Source organism: Artibeus jamaicensis, unplaced genomic scaffold (assembly GCF_021234435.1).
Source record: "Artibeus jamaicensis isolate MK-2021 breed Jamaican fruit bat unplaced genomic scaffold, CSHL_Jam_final contig_387, whole genome shotgun sequence".
Lineage (NCBI taxonomy): Eukaryota > Metazoa > Chordata > Mammalia > Chiroptera > Phyllostomidae > Artibeus > Artibeus jamaicensis.
The window spans coordinates 813,059-831,056 of record NW_026521812.1 but is presented as its reverse complement, the minus strand read 5'-3'; positions in this window follow the sequence as shown (position 1 = coordinate 831,056).

The window sequence follows — 17,998 nt, the reverse complement described above, 5'->3', positions numbered from 1 at the left end:
GCAAATATTATTTAATGGGGTGTATTGGGGTTGAGGTATGAACAAACTCTTGTTAGAACACAAAGCCAACACTTCACTGCCATAGGGATCTGTCCCCAGTCATTTACTGAAGGTCTTATGGTATTTATGAGTGAGGCTGCACTGAGCACAGGAATTCCTGCTATCCCATGTATTTTTCTAACTCAGTGACTCTCCTAACATGTTAAGAAATTGCTATGAGGTCTTTTTTAGAGCAATTCAGGACTTTTTCTCTGACTTCTGTTTAACTAAACAACTTTTTCCAATGATTTTCTTGTCTGCGCATTCCAGAGAAATTAGGCAAGCTCTCCTTTTGAGCCACTTAGGACATGTTTCTTATAAAACAAATAGATTCCATTAATAAAAATCTCTGAGCAGTAAGTCAGTGAAAAAGAAAACTGAAAGGAAAGCTGCAGCACAAATGCCAGTTAATTACATGTCTGTGTGAAGTCACTATGTTAATAAAAATATTATTATCACAATAGTATATACATTATGTTAAATTAGTAAAGTACTAATTATATGCAGGACTGGCATCCAAGATATGTCTATTACTCTACCAGAAATAACACAGTAGCACACAGCTACTGATCAGCTGGAAGAATTCTCTAGAGAATCTGAGACTGTTTTGCTCTAGCTAGGAAATCCAATACTAGATCATGGTCAAGGCTTATGAGTACCGTTTTTTGTATGCCAGAAAGATATGTGGCTTATAGATTCTTCATCTCTTGAGAAAAGGTAATATAACATTTCAGGTTGAGTGTTCCTCTTGCAAATAACAAAATATGTGGTAAAGGCAATTCTGGAATATCCAGGAAATCTGCTGTCATTCATGAGGAAGCTACCAAATATGGGCACCCACAGTGAGATAATCTCCCAGGCCAAGTGCTCTGAGGTAGAGAGTTGGGAATGCCCTTATTAAAAATTCCTTTTCCAAATTCAATTTTAAAAGATCTGTTAAACTGTTAGAATATAATTGATTGGGGAAAAATCACAATAGTCATGATGTGGGGAATCACATAAAGTCTTCTAGAAACTCATAGGATCCAAGTCATCAGAGGCACTGATTTCGGGAGACCCAGATCAAGTGGCCTATCCTTCTGATCCCTTATGGGCATCTTTCTGTTTCATATTTCTGTGCACAGTCCACATCTGAGACCAGAGTCATCCTCCACACAGAAAAGAGAAAAAATATGTGTGCCATCCCTGCTTCTGCAAATGAATCTACATCAAGATACAGAGCATAGTCCGAACTTACACTGGATGCTCTATGACTGGGGCAAGACTTTGGCTTGAGTGGTTAGTGAATGTGAAATATAAAGACAAAAAAAAACTTCTTTCATTTTCATATGAATCAGATTTGCTATCTTTCATCACCAAGGGGCATGAAAAAATTGAAAAATCCCAGGGTCCCACTTGCTCCCTGGGGGAAGATCCCCCACCCCAGGTCCCCATGCCCTGACAAGCTAATTTATCCACAGAACCCCCATTGTCCTGCTTTTCTTATCTGTCAACTGAGGATAATAATGGTGCCTACTTAGAAAGTGATTGTGGGGATTAACTAGATTACTGCTTATGAAAACATTGCCAAGCAGATGATAATTGCTGGGTCAGCTATTAACTGAAATTATTAAATTCATACTAACCATGCCAACAGTTCCCTTGAGGTGTTCCTTTGCCTGCCACCTATAGACATTACCATAAGTAACGTCTGCACTGACCCTGTCCCCGCACTGTGTAGCTGCACACAGCTCTTACTTCCTCAGAGTTGGAAGGTTGTTTGCATCCACAGTTGCTGATCAAGGATCAGCAAATTCTCATGGAAACTGGTCCAACCAGGTTTGGGGCTCTTGTCCACACATTTTGGGCCAGTCATTCATGCTAACCTTATAATTCATCTCTGCCAGGTGTCACAGAAGCTTTATGTGTATTATCTCGTTTCTTTTTGTCTTCACAGTAACCCTGTGAGGTAGATAACTCTCCTTAGTCCCATTTTGCACTTGAAGAAACTAAGACATTAAGATATTAAGAAGCTTTCCCAGGTCACCTTGCTGAAAGTGATAAGGCCTCTCACAGAAGCAAATATGACCCCAGACCCGTATTTTCACATCTCAGCCACCTGTTTGCCTACTGTCATGGTTGGTAGCAGCCTCACCCTTTGCTATCCTTCTTTTAAAGTTCTTCACCTCTGCAATAATAAGGCCATTGAATGTATGGTTTTTACATTTTTAATGGATGGAAACAAATCAAAATAATTTGTGACACTTAAAATTATATGAAATTCATGTGTTATAAATTTTCTAACATGTTTTTCTAACACTTGTTTATTTACACATTGTCTAGGACTGCTCTTGCACCACAGTGACAGAGGTGAGTAGATGTGACAGAGACCCTCTGGCCCACAGAGCTGAAAATATTTACTATGTAGCCATTCCTGCTCTAGACTCTTGCTACTCACCATGTGGTTTAAAACTAGCAGCATCAGAATTACCTGGGAGATGGTTAGAAAAGCAGAGTCGTGGGCCCTATCTCAGAATCTGAACCAGAATCTGTACTTCAACAAGGTGATTCATCTGTACATTAAAGGCTGAGCAGTGATGGTCTGGAAAGAGGACCATGTCAGGGAGACTTGGAGAAAGATGGTAGGTTCCGGGCCTGATACTCTTGCTCTAACATTTCCCGTCTATGTATCTTGGGTGTAAACCTGAACTTGATCTTCAGCTTTCTCATCTGTAAAGCAGATCCAAAACATCTACCTCTAAGGATCACTTGGAGGAGTAGAAAATCTGTCTGTGATGACCTATCACAGTGAGAGCACATTGCAAGTGTTTAGGAAACTGAAAGTGAATGGTAATTCCAAAGATTATGAACCTTAGACATTTGAGGCATGTGACTTTCCCAATAGGAGTCTACAGTCTTGGCTCCATGGAAACAGAAGAAACTGGCAAAATTTTTCAGTGTGTTTGATCAGAGGTGAAGACCATGTCAGTGTTTGCTATAGACCAAATGTTTGTTTTTCCACCAAATCCATGTGTCGGAATCTCATCCCCAATGTGTTGGTGGTATTTGATGGTGAGGCCTTTGGGAGGTCAGGATGATGTCATGAGGATGGGGGTCCTCACGTCCTCATTAGTAATGCCTTAAAGAAGAGACCCAAAGAGCTTCCTTGCCTCTTCTACCATGTGAAAAAACAGGTAGCCGGCTATGAACCAGGAAGCAGGTTCTCATCAGGCACTGAATCCATTTTATCTTGGACTTCCCAGGCTCCAGAACTGTAAGAAATAAATTTCTTATAAACATAAGCCACCAATCTTTGGCATTTTTGTTATAGCAGCCTGAACAGGCTAAGACAGTATATTTAATTAAAAGTGAAGATCTAATAATCATGTAAAGTTGTCAAAGAATGAGTAGAGAACTGTCTGCCTACTCTTCATCCTTCTAATTCCTCCCCTTTTCCTCTTTTTCCCTCAGTCCTTGGGTCCTTGACCACCACCTGCAGGTTAAGCCCCACCCTAAGCTCTGGGGTAATTATATCCTTAATCAGTGTTCTGGTGACTAAACATCAAGTCAACTCCATTCAGACACCTGCTGGCTCCATGTGTCCTACATTCAGAAACTGGATGCCTGTCTTATGACTCATAAATTCACTCAGTAAATTGAGTGAATTAATTGAGTGTATCCTTTTGTGCCTAAAAGAGAGCCTCCTGAGGAATACAGCTATGAGCAAGACAGACATGCAGTTTCGAGGCACTAGCCTTCCATTCACACTTCAGCGAGTCAGTCCTTTTTCTGAGTATCTGCCTTGCTAAAATACCCAATACTCCACTTCTTCCAAGATGAAGTCCTGGACTTGCTCTCTCAAGTGGTTCTAAAAGTGAGATCTTCTGACACCTAGTCTAGCCAGCATCTCTTGTCAATGCTATAATTCTGTGGATCTCCACATGCCGGTTGGAGCCTTCTCTCTAACAGAGCATCCCTTTGGCTGCTTTAGTGACAGTCCCTCATCCCTTACCACAATAGGCCTCCCCAGCCTGGGTGGAAATATGCCCAAGCTGATCACATCAATGGAAACTATAAAAGGAACTCTGGCTTTGTTCACTCACCTTTCTTGATCATGGGATAGTCCTTATGTTCTGTGACTCATGCTGAAATGCCTTGAGTATGTGCTTCCCTGGGCAATTTCCCCTGATTCATTGGCCACATGCTTTTTTCCCCAGGGAAGTAAGTATTTGCTGGATCATCTTTTGTATTTGCTGAATATTTCTCAGAGGTTGCATAGGTTACCTGAGTAAGGCCACATGGTGTCACACAAATAACTTTCCTATCAAATGGAGGTATTAAAAAATTAAGACAAGTAATTGAATAGACTACTCCTCTGGTCTTGTCTGGTATTGTTGCTATGGCACATTCAGGCCACATGAAAATGTAAATATTATTTCCTGGAAGCAAATGCAGCTGAAAACATAGTTAATTTTCACAGTTTTTCAGGCAGCTCTTGGTCAAGGTGTGATTTTATTAACAAAGAGATTTATACTAATAATGCCTAGTATGGCGATATTATCATGACAGATGAAGGAGCATGCTCTGACATGCAGTAAACCATGTTTTAATTATTTTTACAGCTGATCTTATTTAACTTATTTAAAATCTGCTAAGTTAAGCATTGTAGTTAATAACACAGACTTCAGAGGCAAGCAAACCTCCAGTAACAGTATTGTCAACTTTTAAGTCAGTGACCTTGAGCCTGTTATTTTATCTATAAAGTGGAATAATGAGTGATACCTATTTGTGAAGATTACATGTAGTAAAGCAAATAAAGTATTTAGCTCAATACTGAGCATACGGTGAGTATGCCACAAAGGATGTAGAAAAATGGTTATGGGACACTGAGTAACAAGAGGCAATAATCTAAACTCTCCATTTGATTGACAACTGAGCCATGTTAATCAAACTCCTTACTATCCTGTGGAGGGAGACCCTCTTCCTTCAAAATACAGATAAAATAGCTTTGAAATCTGTAAAATATCTGGCAATATTTTCTTTACTCTGCCCACAGTTGTCAAGAGAGATGTGATATGTCAGTCCTAGCCAGTCACCTCTTCCTGGGAGGGCCTAAGTCCCTCAATAGGCAGGGCATCGGGGCATCATAACCTGTGTAACTATTACATCCAACAAAGATGCCACAGGTGCCCCCTGTCAAAGAGGCGAGTAGGGCAAAGGAAGAATGGCAGAGACAGGAAAATAGTTCCTATTTCAGGGCAGAGTCACCAATGAGTCACGGTTATGGAAATTTTAAATTATTGACAGACTGATTTACCATATTGGATTAGTCACACATATTTCAAGATATGGCAAAAAAGTGTGCCTTTGTCATACACTACATTTGTTGAACATGGTTAAGAGCCAGGTACTGTGTGTTTTCAGTTAATTTTTACAATAATTCCCTGAGGTAGACACCATTATAATCCCTTTTCATATTCTCTTCATTTTATGATGTCCATATGTCATACAAACTTCTTCTGAAGAACACAAAAATGGTTATATGGGAAGACATTTCATATTTTTTAATAAAAAGTTCAACATCATAAATATATAATTTTCCTTTAAAACTATAAATTTAATGAACTCCTCCCCCACAAAACTAATCAATTTTGTTGGAGGGTCAGGAACTACACAAATGGATTCTTCATGTGAAAAAGTAAAGAAGCAAGATAGTCAAGAGGATTTTTAAAAAATATTTTATTATTTATTATATTTCTATTATACTTTAAATATATTTTATTGATGATGCTATTACAGTTATCCCATTTTTCCACTTTGTTCCCCTCTACCCTGCACACCCCCTCCCATGTGATTTCCACCCCATTAGTTCATGTCCATGGGTCGTACATACAAGTTCTTCGGCTTCTACATTTCCTATACTATTCTTACCCTTCCCCAGTCTGTTTTCTACCTAGTATTTATACTACTTATTCCATTTACCTTTTCCCCCATTCCTCCCCTCCCCTTCCCCGCTGATAACCCTCCCTGTGATCTCCATTTCCGTGATTCTGTTCTTGTTCTAGGTGTTTGCTTAGTTTGTTTTTGTTTTTTTAGGCTTGGTTATTGATGGTGAGTTGGTTGTCATTTTACTGTTCATATTTTTTATCATCTTCTTTTTCCTATATACACTCCTTTAACATTTTATATAATAAGGGCTTGATAATGATGAACTTCTTTAACTTGACCTTACCTAGGAAGCACTTCATCTGCCCTTGCATTCTAAATGATAGCTTTGCTGGATAGAGTAATCTTGAATGTGGGCCCTTGCCTTTCACGAATGCAAATATTTCTTTCCAGCCCCTTCTTGCCTATAAGGTTTCTTTTGAGAAATCAGCTGACAGTTTTCTGGAAACCCCTTTGCAGGTAGCTGTCTCCTTTTCTCTTGCTGCTTTTAGGATTCTCTCCTTATCTTTAATCTTGAGTAATGTAATTATGATGTGCTTTGGTGTGTGCTTCCTTGGGTCCAAATTTTTTGGGATTCTCTGAGCTTCCTGGACTTCCTGGAAGTCTACTTCCTTTGCCAGATTGGGGAAGTTCTTCTTCATTATTTTTTCAAATAAGTTTTCAATTTCTGACTCTTCCTCTTCTCTTTATGGCACCCCTATGATTCCGATGTTGGAATGTTTAAAGTTGTACTGGAGGTTCCTCAGCTACTCCTCATTTTTTTGAATTCTTGTTTCTTTATTCTGTTCTGGTTGAATGTTTATTTCTCCCTTCTGGTCCAAACTGTTGATTTGAGTCCCGGTTTTCTTCCCATCACCGTTAGTTCCCTGTACATTTTTTTTTATTTCACTTTTCATATCCTTCACTTCTTCCTTTATTTTGCAACCATACTCAACCATTTCTGTGAGCATCCTGATTACCAGTGTTTTGAACTGTGCATCTGATAAGTTGGCCATCTCTTCATTAATTAGTTGTATTTTTCTGGAGCTTTGATCTGTTCTTTCATTTGGGCAACTTTTGTTTTGTCTCTGTGGGCCTCTTACATAGTAAGAGGCAGAGCCTTAGGTGTTCACCAGGGTGGGGCAACCCATGTTGCTGCATTGTGATGCTATATGTGGGGGAGGGGTCCCAGAGGGAACAGTGCCGCTTGTTCATCTCTCTGCTGGCTTTCAGTCACTTCTCCTGCTACCCACAATCAAATTGGTCTCTTCTAGTGCTGATTCCCAGGTGGTGGGTTTGTGTACATTCTACCCTGTGAGTCTCTCCAACAAACTCCTGTGAGGCTGGGAGTTTCTCCCACCACCTCAACTCTCTTCACCTCAACCCCCACAGGTGTTTTCAGTTAGAGGCTTTGAGGCTTTATTTCCCTGTGCTGGAACCCTGGGTTGAGTGGTCTCACTCCCCCATTGCTCCTCCCAGTTTATCTGCATGTGAATGTGGGACCACCAGGTCTACCAGCCGTGCCGCCTTGCCTGTCCCGGTTTTTCAGCTGCTGCCTTACTTCAAGTCCTCTCTCCCTGGGTGCCCATCTCTGTCCCTCCTACCGGTCTGAATGAATATTTCTTCTTTAACTCCTTGATTGTCAGACTTCCACATAGTTTGATTTTCTATCAGTTCTGATTGTTTTTTGTTTTTAAATTTGTTGTTGTCCTTTTGGTTGTGCTAGGAGGCACAGTGTATCCACCTATACCTCCATCTTGGCTGGAAGTCTATCTATTTATTTTTAGAGAGACGGGAAGGGAGGGGGACTGAGAGGGAGAGAAACATTGATTGGCTTCTTCTCACCAACCCCCAACAGGGGACCTGGTCCACAATCCAGGCATATGCCTTGATTGGGAATAGAACTGGTGACCCCTCAGCATGCAGGATTGCACCCAAACCACTGAACCACACCAGTCAAGATACCAGGAAAATTCTTGAAGAATTAGCCAATATTCTATCAGATATTAAAGTATATTATAACATTTGAATTATTAAAAAATCTTTCTTTGCATAACAGCAGACAAAAATTTATAGAACAGTGTAGAAACTTTAACAATATATTAAAATATGCACAGAAATTCAGGATATAATCAGTTTAGTTCGAGGCACATGCATTATTCAATAGCATTGTAACAACCAGGTGGCCAGCTGGAAAAATAAAATAGAATGAAATTGGAGTCCTATTTTACAACTTAAAATAAACTAAAGTTCAGATGGATCAAATATTTAAAAGTGAAAAACAAAGTCACAAATAGTAGATAATTGGAAGATTTTCATTTTTTAATTTCATAGTAAGAAACACATTTCTAAATATGATGAAACCCCAGAAGCAATATAAAAAAAAGATTGTCAAAATTCTGCTTGGAGAACTAAACAAAGTTAAAACACAAAAGTGTGGGTGTAAATGCATAATTTGCAATCCATACAGCAAATGACCAATTTCCAACTACATGAACAGTTCTTACACTTTGATAAGAAGGCCAGCACCCAAGAGAAAAATGCACAAAAGACTTGAGCAGTTATAGAAAGGGACATAAAATCAGTTTCTTGAACTGTGAAAGGATCCTCACTCTTAGTGGCAGCAAGAGCAATGCACATGCCTTGCTTGAGGCGCGTCATTAACAATGATGTCCATGAGGAAACTGCCCTCAAGGCACTGCTGGTAAGAGTATAGAGGGACAACCACAATGGAGAACAATTTGGCACAATCTATCGAACTTTCAAATACACAGATCTTTCTACCCAGCAATTCCACTTATCACAGTATATCCCACAGAGACTTACCCCATGGGTACAATGAACCCACCTGCACAACAGCGCTGCCTCCAAAGCAAAAGACTGGAAGCAGTCTAAATGACCAACAGAATGCTGTGTGGCCGTGAAAAGTAATAATTAGGTCACATGTGCTGACATGGGACAGCTCCTAAATAGTTTAAATGAAAAACTGTAAGTCCAAGGAAAGAAGCTTTGAGAGGATAAGTAACTTGCTTACAGTAACATTGCTGTTAAGGAGGGTAGCTGGTATTAGAACTCAGCTCTTTCTGAGTACAAGCCTCTGCTCCTGTGGGCACTGGGATGCTGTTCTGCTGCCGTGAAAAAGTCATGTTGCTCATGAGATGGGGATGGTCGATGAACTGCATGTGTTCTGTGACTTTATGGAGCCATTGTTTCTTTGGGCAATTTTTCAAGGAGTTAAGGGACAGGATGGAGGGTGGAGGATTGACTGTAAGACTTTGACCTACTTAATTATTTCTTGAGCATTTGATTGAGGCTTTCCTCTTAATGTCAGTGAGGTGTTTCTGGGACTAGCTGGGAAGGGATGGCTTATTCATTCCTCTCTGGCACAAATCTGAAGCTGAACAGTCTGGTGCTAGGAAATATGAAAATGTGTCCCTTAACCCTACTGCTTCTTGGAAGCATTTTGTAGCCTGAAGAAAACCAAACACTTAGGGCAAAACCTTTTCCCTTCTGAGGGGAAAGGCATTCAGTGAAGTAGTGCGTTAAAAGTCATTGGAGGCATGTGGCAACATCACAATTCAGTTCACTAAAGGAAATGAAGGCAGAGTTCTTATCTAATTAAAACAGCTTGGGGAAAGAAAGTGGGCAAAGGGTAATTACCTAAGTTTGTATTTTGCCCAGAAAAGAAAGATTAATATTTCTTTTCTGGCCAAAAAACTGTCAGGAAACCTCAAATTAAAATGCTTTCTTTAGAGTTGCAGGGAATTGTTCATCCCTGAATCCCACAGTGCTTGACATGAATGAATTACTTGGCCCTTGAGATACTTCCTTAAAAAAAGCTATTTTTCATTTTTCAATGAATAGGAAAGTTAATTTGATTAAGTCTCTCAAGATTTTACAAAACAATCTAAAGGCCCAATTTTTGAGTGTCTTATTTAACTTCTAAATTCTAATTCCCTTGGTGTAGCAATGGTCTTACCGCTTTTATCAAGTGGGAGAAACCTGGCTTGACAGATATGCATTGGTATTTCCTGCAGACACTGTGGAGTTTTTGGTTGTTGTTGTTTGTGGATGTGTTTGCTTTTGCTCTCCTCTGTTTGAAAGTTGTCGTGGGAGCAAGATGCAGAATGTGGTCTACTGGGCAATCAGGAAACTGATCTTATTTCTGTTCTGCAGTTCACCTGCTTTGCGTCCCTGAGCGTGTCAGTTCACCTCATTGAGGCTTGGTTTCTTCATCTGCAGAATGAGGAAATGTGTGTTAAATTCTTATCAAGAAATGCAAAGAATGACATAGAGAGAAGCAAAGTCATGCTGGTGGAATTAGACTAGAGAGTATAGACGCTCGTACTTCCTAACCCGTCTTACGTAGTTTTGAGATGACTTCTAAATCATCTTCAAGGGCCTCTAGAATTCCTGTGTAGGGGAAGGTATTGGTCAAAGGGTACACAGTTTCAGTTAGAAGATGAGTAAGTTCTGGGGAGCTAATGTACAGCATGGTGTTGTGGTGTGGAGGTGAGGAAAACAAGGAGATGGTCAAAGGTACAAAGTTTCCCTTGTACAAAGGGGTATAAGATAAGGAAGTCCAGAGCTCTAGTCTACAGCAAAATGGCTATACTTAATATCACTATAGTGTATACTGGAAATGTGCTAAGAGAGTGGATTTCAGGTGTTCTCACCATGTATAAACTCATGAAATGGAACTATGTGAGGAGATAGATATGTTAATTAGCTTGACCATAGTAATCATTACACTACATGTATGTGCATATATGTATACATATATATACACATACCAAAACACCACATGTGCATCTTAAATATATACATTTTAATTATTTTTAAAGTAAATTATGATGCAGACAAGAAATCATGTCATTTATATACTAATATTGATTCTGATAAAAATACATGCAGTAAATTAAAAGTAAGAGTATATTTATTCTTAATTTACAAAATTGGTTTAGTGTGCTGTTTTTTCAAATGAATCAAAAATTAAAATATCTTGTTGAAAAATAATAGTACTGCTTTGAATATCTGAATTTTGTGGTGAGAGTAGATCTTAAGTGTTTTCACCAAACACACACACAGTGATCACTATGAGAAAATAAATGTGTTAATTAGCTTGGTGTATATAATGTATAATATAGCACAATGTATAATATATCAAATAATCATGTATATCTTAAGTATATATAATTTTTTCCAATTATGCCTCAATAAGCCTGGAAGAAATATTTAGTAAAAGAACTAAAAACATTGTCGAAAAGAGAAGAAAGTCATTAGTCTTGGTAGTTTCTAGAGTTCTATTACATGCTAACATTTAATAGTTCTGTAATTCTATATTTGTAGGAAAAACATAAGTAAAAGTTTAAGAAATTTTTGCACTCCCTTGCAAAATAAAAAGATAATACTCTTCTTCTCCAATAGTATGTAAACTATGAAAAGCCTTGTGGTACCTTTTAATATGATTAATTCCAAGCAAATCTTGGAATAAAAACATTTGTCCTAACACTGAAGTGAACAAATAACGATACCTAACATCATTATGTGTCAGTCATTGCTCTAAGCACATTACATGTGTTAGTTTATTTAACCTTCCTAATAACTCTAAATCCCATTATTTTCTCCATTTTCCCAACGCAGAGCTAAAGGCAGAGAAGTGAAATTACTTACCCAAGTCTTTTCACCAGTGAGTGGCAGGCCTGAAATTTGAACCAACCAGTGTGATTCAGACCCTGTACTCAGATTTCTGTATTAAATAGAGCCCACTGGAATATTAACTGGTGTACAATTTTCTTGAGAGAACGCAGAAGGGTAAAATGTTGGAGCTGGGATGACTCTTACAGATCAGCACATCCAAATCTTTCAATTTATAACTGAGACCATTTTGAGAAGGGGGAAAAAAAACTAATCTTTTGGCTCAATTGAAAGTTCTTCCAAAATTTCTCAAAATGATTTCTATCAGAATTCACAACTTAAAATCTTACATTAAAAAAATAATATAAGTATTAACTCAGAAAACATCAGACAAATAGATGTTTTAAGACTTAGAGTAAATGATCATTAGCTTAGGAGGTTATTTACATTTTCTTGTGGTGAGTTTTTGGTGCAAATCATCTGATTTAGCTCTAAAATGGCACTTTGAAATCATGGCAGCATCCAGAGTTCTGCATGGATAGTTCAGTTACTATAAAGAAAACCATTGTAGCTAGGGAATAAGACATAACAGGTTGTACATTTTTGAGCAATTACAGTTAAAATGCCCAAGGCCAAGAATTTTTCAGCCACTCAAACTGTACAAGAATATTCCTGAAACTCAAAGCCAGGAATGTACATATGAATTAACATCTTTCATTAAAAAATTTTTTAAATCTCACATCCCACAATTCTCAAGTTTGGATATTTGACATCACTGAGACCAACCAAAGAATGACTGTTTGGTTCAACCAGAGAAACCAAGAACCAGCCATGAAGAAATCAAGAATCAAGAGATTTTTTCTTCGTTTTTTCCTAAGTGTTTTATTTTATATATATTTTTAATATTTTACTTATTTCTAGAGAGAGGGGAAGGGAGAGAGAAAGAGGGGGAGAGAAATATCAATGTGTGGCTTCCTCTTGTGCCCACCTAACCGGGGACCTGGCCCACAACCTGCTGTGATTGGAAATCATACCGGTGACCCTTTGGTTTGCAAACTGGCACTCAATCTACTGAGCCACACCAGCTAGGGCAAGGCATTTCTTCTTAAGGGTTTATTTCAGAGCTGAAATATAATAAGTTGAGGGTTTTTTTGTGTGTGGGGGGGTACTTCTATATGATACCATAAAAGTCACTTATTTCAGGAGAAAACTACGTTTTATTTTAGAGTTGAAGCATGACGTCTATTTAGTTGTTCTCTCTAGAGCTGAACATGTCTCAAGACAGGTCCAGCAAATATATTTCAAGTGTGAAAAACCCAGGCAGTTCCCAAAGCATATTTTTAAAATATGGCATTGCAAAACTTGCATCTAAGTTTCTAAATGCTCTCTAATGAAAATTTGAATCAATAAGGCTAAACTCTTAAGAATTAATGAGAACAGAACCAGTATAGAAAATAAGAGCTTTTCTCAGTAACATAAACAAAAAATTAATGTTTTTGCATATGATAAGCTCATTTACAAATGAATTTTTAAAAAACTAAAATGCATAAACAAACATTTTAAACTTCTAAACATTTGCATGAAAAAAACAGTCAACTTCACTGTAATCAAAAGAATAGTAGACATGTATAAACATATGCAATAAATACAATGGGCAGAGGGTCAGTGCTTCTCAGCCTTGCTGAGGTTCCTTTGTTCACGCAAGAAAGAGAACAGTGAGTGGCTGATCCATCTCAAAGACACACACTCTTACTTAGAGCCTGACTATATTCTTCAGTGAATCAGAGTCACTTAGTAGTATGTTTGGGGACTCCAAATTAAGAAGAGGAATCTCTTTTCTAGTTTTCTCTTTATTTCCCTAACCTGTGTAAAAAGATAAATCACTTAAGTAGATTAACCAAACAGGCTCAGTACACTGAACTGAAAGAATTGAACCAAGTTGAAAGCAGGCTCAGTCGACTGAATTGAGGTATTTGAACTCCCAAAATACAATTTCCTTAATTTTATGACACCCTTTTTAAATGTTTTAGAATTTCTTTTCTTTTTTTATTTATTATTATTTTAATTTAATTATTGTTCAAGTATGTTTTAGAATTTCTAAACACAGCAATTAGTTGTGATACAGTTGTCATTGCCTGTACTTTTTTGCAAGCTTAGAATTGTAGTTAGAAAAGTTCTCCATTCATTCATTCAGTCAGTCATTTCATTCTTCTGATAAATTCTTATTTATTGAATGCCTACTATGGGTCAGGCACACTCCTGGGCCTGGGCACAAGGGTTTCAGAGATGAACAATGATAAACAAGAATCCTGCTCTCATGGAGTTTCATTCAAGTGGGGGAAAAATAATAAGCTATTTGACCAATAAATAATTTCCAACCGTGATCAATGCTCCCAAGAGAATAAAAGTGCAAAAGGGGATAGTCAGGGAGGCTTCTCTGATTAAAAGACAGGAGCAGTTGGAAGGGCAAAAAAAAGGCTTTATTTGACTTTCTCTTATCTGTCTCAAGACAGATGCTACAAAGGCAACCCCGTTGTCATCAGTCTGCTCCCAGGGAGTCTCGTCCATCAGGGAAGATTCAGTCTTATTACAGGAGAGGAAACTATCACAACTTCCGTCTGTCTACTCTACAGGACCATTCCTCTGTCCTCAAAGTCATTCATTCTCTCTTAAGTGGCCTACATTCTTTCTTCCCTTTTCTCTATTAAGATGTTATATAAGTTGTCAAACCACACTAATTTTTTGAGTATTCACCTTTTTCCCCTGTAATGTCCTCATGCAGGTAATGTTAAAAACCAATACATTTGTATACCTTAAACAGAAACAAATTCATAGATACAGAGAGAACAAACTGATGGCTGCCAGGTGGGAGGAGGGTTGGGGGCTGTGTGAAAAAGGTGAAAAGATTAAGTACAAGTTGGCAGTTATAAAAATAGTCATGGTGCTGTAAAATACAGCATCGGGAATACAGTCAATAATATTGCAATAACTACATATGGTGTCAGTTGGTACTAGACTTAACTGGGGTAACCATTGAGCAAGTGATATACATGTCTGATCACTATGTTGTACGCCTGAAACTAATACTGCATGGTAACTGTAATAGAAAACTTTTTAAATTATTTAAAAAATACATGTATATACCTTTTCTCCTGTTAGTCTGCCTGATGCCAGTTTATTTCATAGACCAATTGAACCTAGGAGGGTACAGGGAAAGTCTTTCCCCACTACAAGAAGAAAGAGGAATGCAACTGTATCAGTTGATGTAGGCTACTGTCAGTGAGAAAAAGAAGGAATGTGTGTATATTTAATATTATAAATATAACATAACAACAATAATAATATAATTAATATAATTTCCCCACTCACCGCGTTGTTATTAAAACCATGGTATGTCCTGTAAACATGGATTCTGAGAATCATGTAAGCAGCAGCTTCTTATCTAGCCTGCTAAGGTGCTTGGAATTTCCACCTATAGGCCCTAAGAAGTTCTGGTCTCAATAGGAATGTTTCTCAAGAAATATAATACAATAACATATTGCAATCTGCTTTCAAAACTGAACATGAATGACTGGATCAGCCAGCCCCAGGAAACAGGCCCCTGAGAGAATGAAAGCTGAGCCCCCTTTTTTACAGGCTCGGGGATGGAGGACAGGAGATGCAAGGAGGCAGGATTATGGGCACCCCAAACTGGATTGAGGAAATTGAGGGACAAATGAAGAGAAAGGACGTCCACCAAAAGCAAATTTTCACAATGACCCACACTATTCCAACTTACAGGAACGAATTTATTCCAGTTAACGCCCTGCTCATGGATAAACCCGGTACTGCATACCAGTTGGTTCCTGAAAACACTCATTTTAGAACTTTTGTCATTGTTCATGTTTGGTCATTAACAGGAGCCTCCACTGAAAGGGAAATGAAACCACTTTTCATTGAGTGGTTTGAATATTTATATTCATGACGTAGAATAAAAGTACTTTGCCAAGTGTTTCAGCCAAGTGTTGACAGAAAATTAAAACAATTCTCTGGGGAATGAATTTTCTGACAAGTTTTAGATTTCAGCATCCTTGCTTTCAGGCAAAGTGGAGTAATAGGGGTTGTACTTGGCAATAAACCAACTCCCTCCCTGCCAGTGGAGGGTCTTTATTCCTGTTACCAGTGACTCATTGGGTTACCTCAGTTCAGTCCATTCACCAAGTGGGTCTGGGTTTCTCTATTTAACTCACATAATACCTGTAAAGGATCTGAGGTTCCTAGATAAGAAGTAGCATTTTAGGAGACTTTGGCATTCACATGATGATGAAATCTATGATAGCGTTATCCCAATTCTCCTCGAAGTTACAGCCCACAAATAGTTTCTATTATCTTTTCAGAATCAGCCCTCAGAGCAACCTTGAAAGCAAAAACACAACTCTAGTAATCTCAAAGCTCAGCCAAGAGTTATTAAAATATGCAGCAGGATTTGAAGCTACCCTGAAATATCTGAACTATCATAATTACATAAGGCTGCTTCAAAATGTTGAACATGGATCTTCCTTTTCAACAGAGCACAGTGCTCGTAAAAGAACAATTGTACAATGGACATGAAAATGTTCCATTTTTGTTTGACCCAAGATTGCCATGATCTGAAATTCCATATACTCTCATAATTACGCTAAGGCTGTTTCTTGATTTCAAGGCTCATGAACTGTGGTGTCAGCTGAGCCAGACTTGGGTCCCTGTTGTCATTATCTGCATCTCTTTAATCGGGTTTCTCCTGACACCACTCCCCACTATCTTGGGCTGCCCATATTCTTCAGTGTGTAGTATAAGCACACAGGCTCATGCACAAGCCTGCAGACTGCCCAACTCCAGGAGGTCATGTGTGCTCTATGCAATGTGGCTCATGATATGCAAAAGCTGTGACCATGTAAAAACAGCACTGAACTCAGACATGCTCTGAAACACTCCACATAACCAGATTTCCTCTTCCCTCTAATGGTACGTTTTTTCCCATCTGTGTTCACTAGATGTTAATAAATACTCCTTCCTCTTCACAGAATTATGTTCTTCTTGGTAAGATGTATTGCAGAAATTAAAGTCCATTGCAAGGCTTTTGGGCTCTCTACATCTCTCTGGCTTCAATTCATTCCACAAATCTTCCCCGATTTTCTATCTCTTTTCACATAAGGAGTCTCTCCTATAATCCCCCCACCCCTGTCTACTCTTTCCTTCTAATTCACTGCCAAGAAAACTCTTGTTGGTTTTGCTCATGTGTTAAGTATTAGAAAGGAGAAAGTGTATGGCCAGAGCACTGATTTAGAAGATGGGAAGGATATTAAAAACTAGGAGAGTCAGGACTAAGTACGCCTCCTCAGAGAGACCATCATTCCAATGGTAGAATTATGGGAAAATGGGGGCGGGGCAAATTTGAGGACGATAGACCACTCCTGCATCTGACTGCTATTACCTTGTCACAGATCCTGGTAGGTAAGAGGGCATAGCACCTACCCCAGGACAATTGGAAGTAGCAGATATGTGCATGGTCTTCAGGCTTATTACTCCTGCTACTACATTCCTAGCTCATCAAGTCAGAGAATAGACTTCAAACAGAAAAGGAGCAATGGAAGCTACAGGAGGTGGTGAGGGGCCAGAGACTGAGAGATGAAAGACAGCAGGCAAAGTTTCAAAGGAGCACCGAGGGGCAGTGGTCTAAGGACTGACAGTGACCTCATCTTTGATCATCTCGGCGAGCCCAGCAACATTTCCTGAGGATGGAACTGAGGCGGGTCTGGCTCCCAAGCCCACACTTTGGCCCTGCCTGGGGTCCACATTTGGCTCAGGGACAGGTGATTGTGGTAGGTTTGTCAGGCAGGGGGCAAGAATACAAACGGGGCCCTACGACTCAATCTTGTAGGATCTTTTCCGAGAGTAATGGTTTAATAGTGAAAACTTCACAGTGTGGACTGTGGAGTATGACAGGCCCAGCGCCAGTCACAGCTCTGCCACTTTCTGATTGTGGAGACATCAAGCAAATGGCTCAGGCTTCTGAAACTTCCATTTCACTAGCTGCAAAGCAGAGTTGTTGTGAGGTTTAAATTTTAGAATGCATTTCGAACACCCAGCCTAGAGATTGGCATATAGTCGGGACTTGATAAACATTACTGCTTTTACTACTATTATTATATTACTAGCTTGACTAACTATTGTTTGAGTATTGGTAGCTAAAAACATTTGTGGGTAAGAAGAGAACAAATAACAAGAGGTTTTGAATTTGGGAAAAAATTCCAGCCTTTGGTTCTAAATGACCAGCACCATGTTTGAGACCTTGGCCACTACTGACTATCTGCCCTAAGTTTCCCTTCTCCAAAAAAGTACCACTCTCCACCCAACCCCTCTCCCAGTCTCTGCAGGTCCTTACTGAAAACAGGAGTGT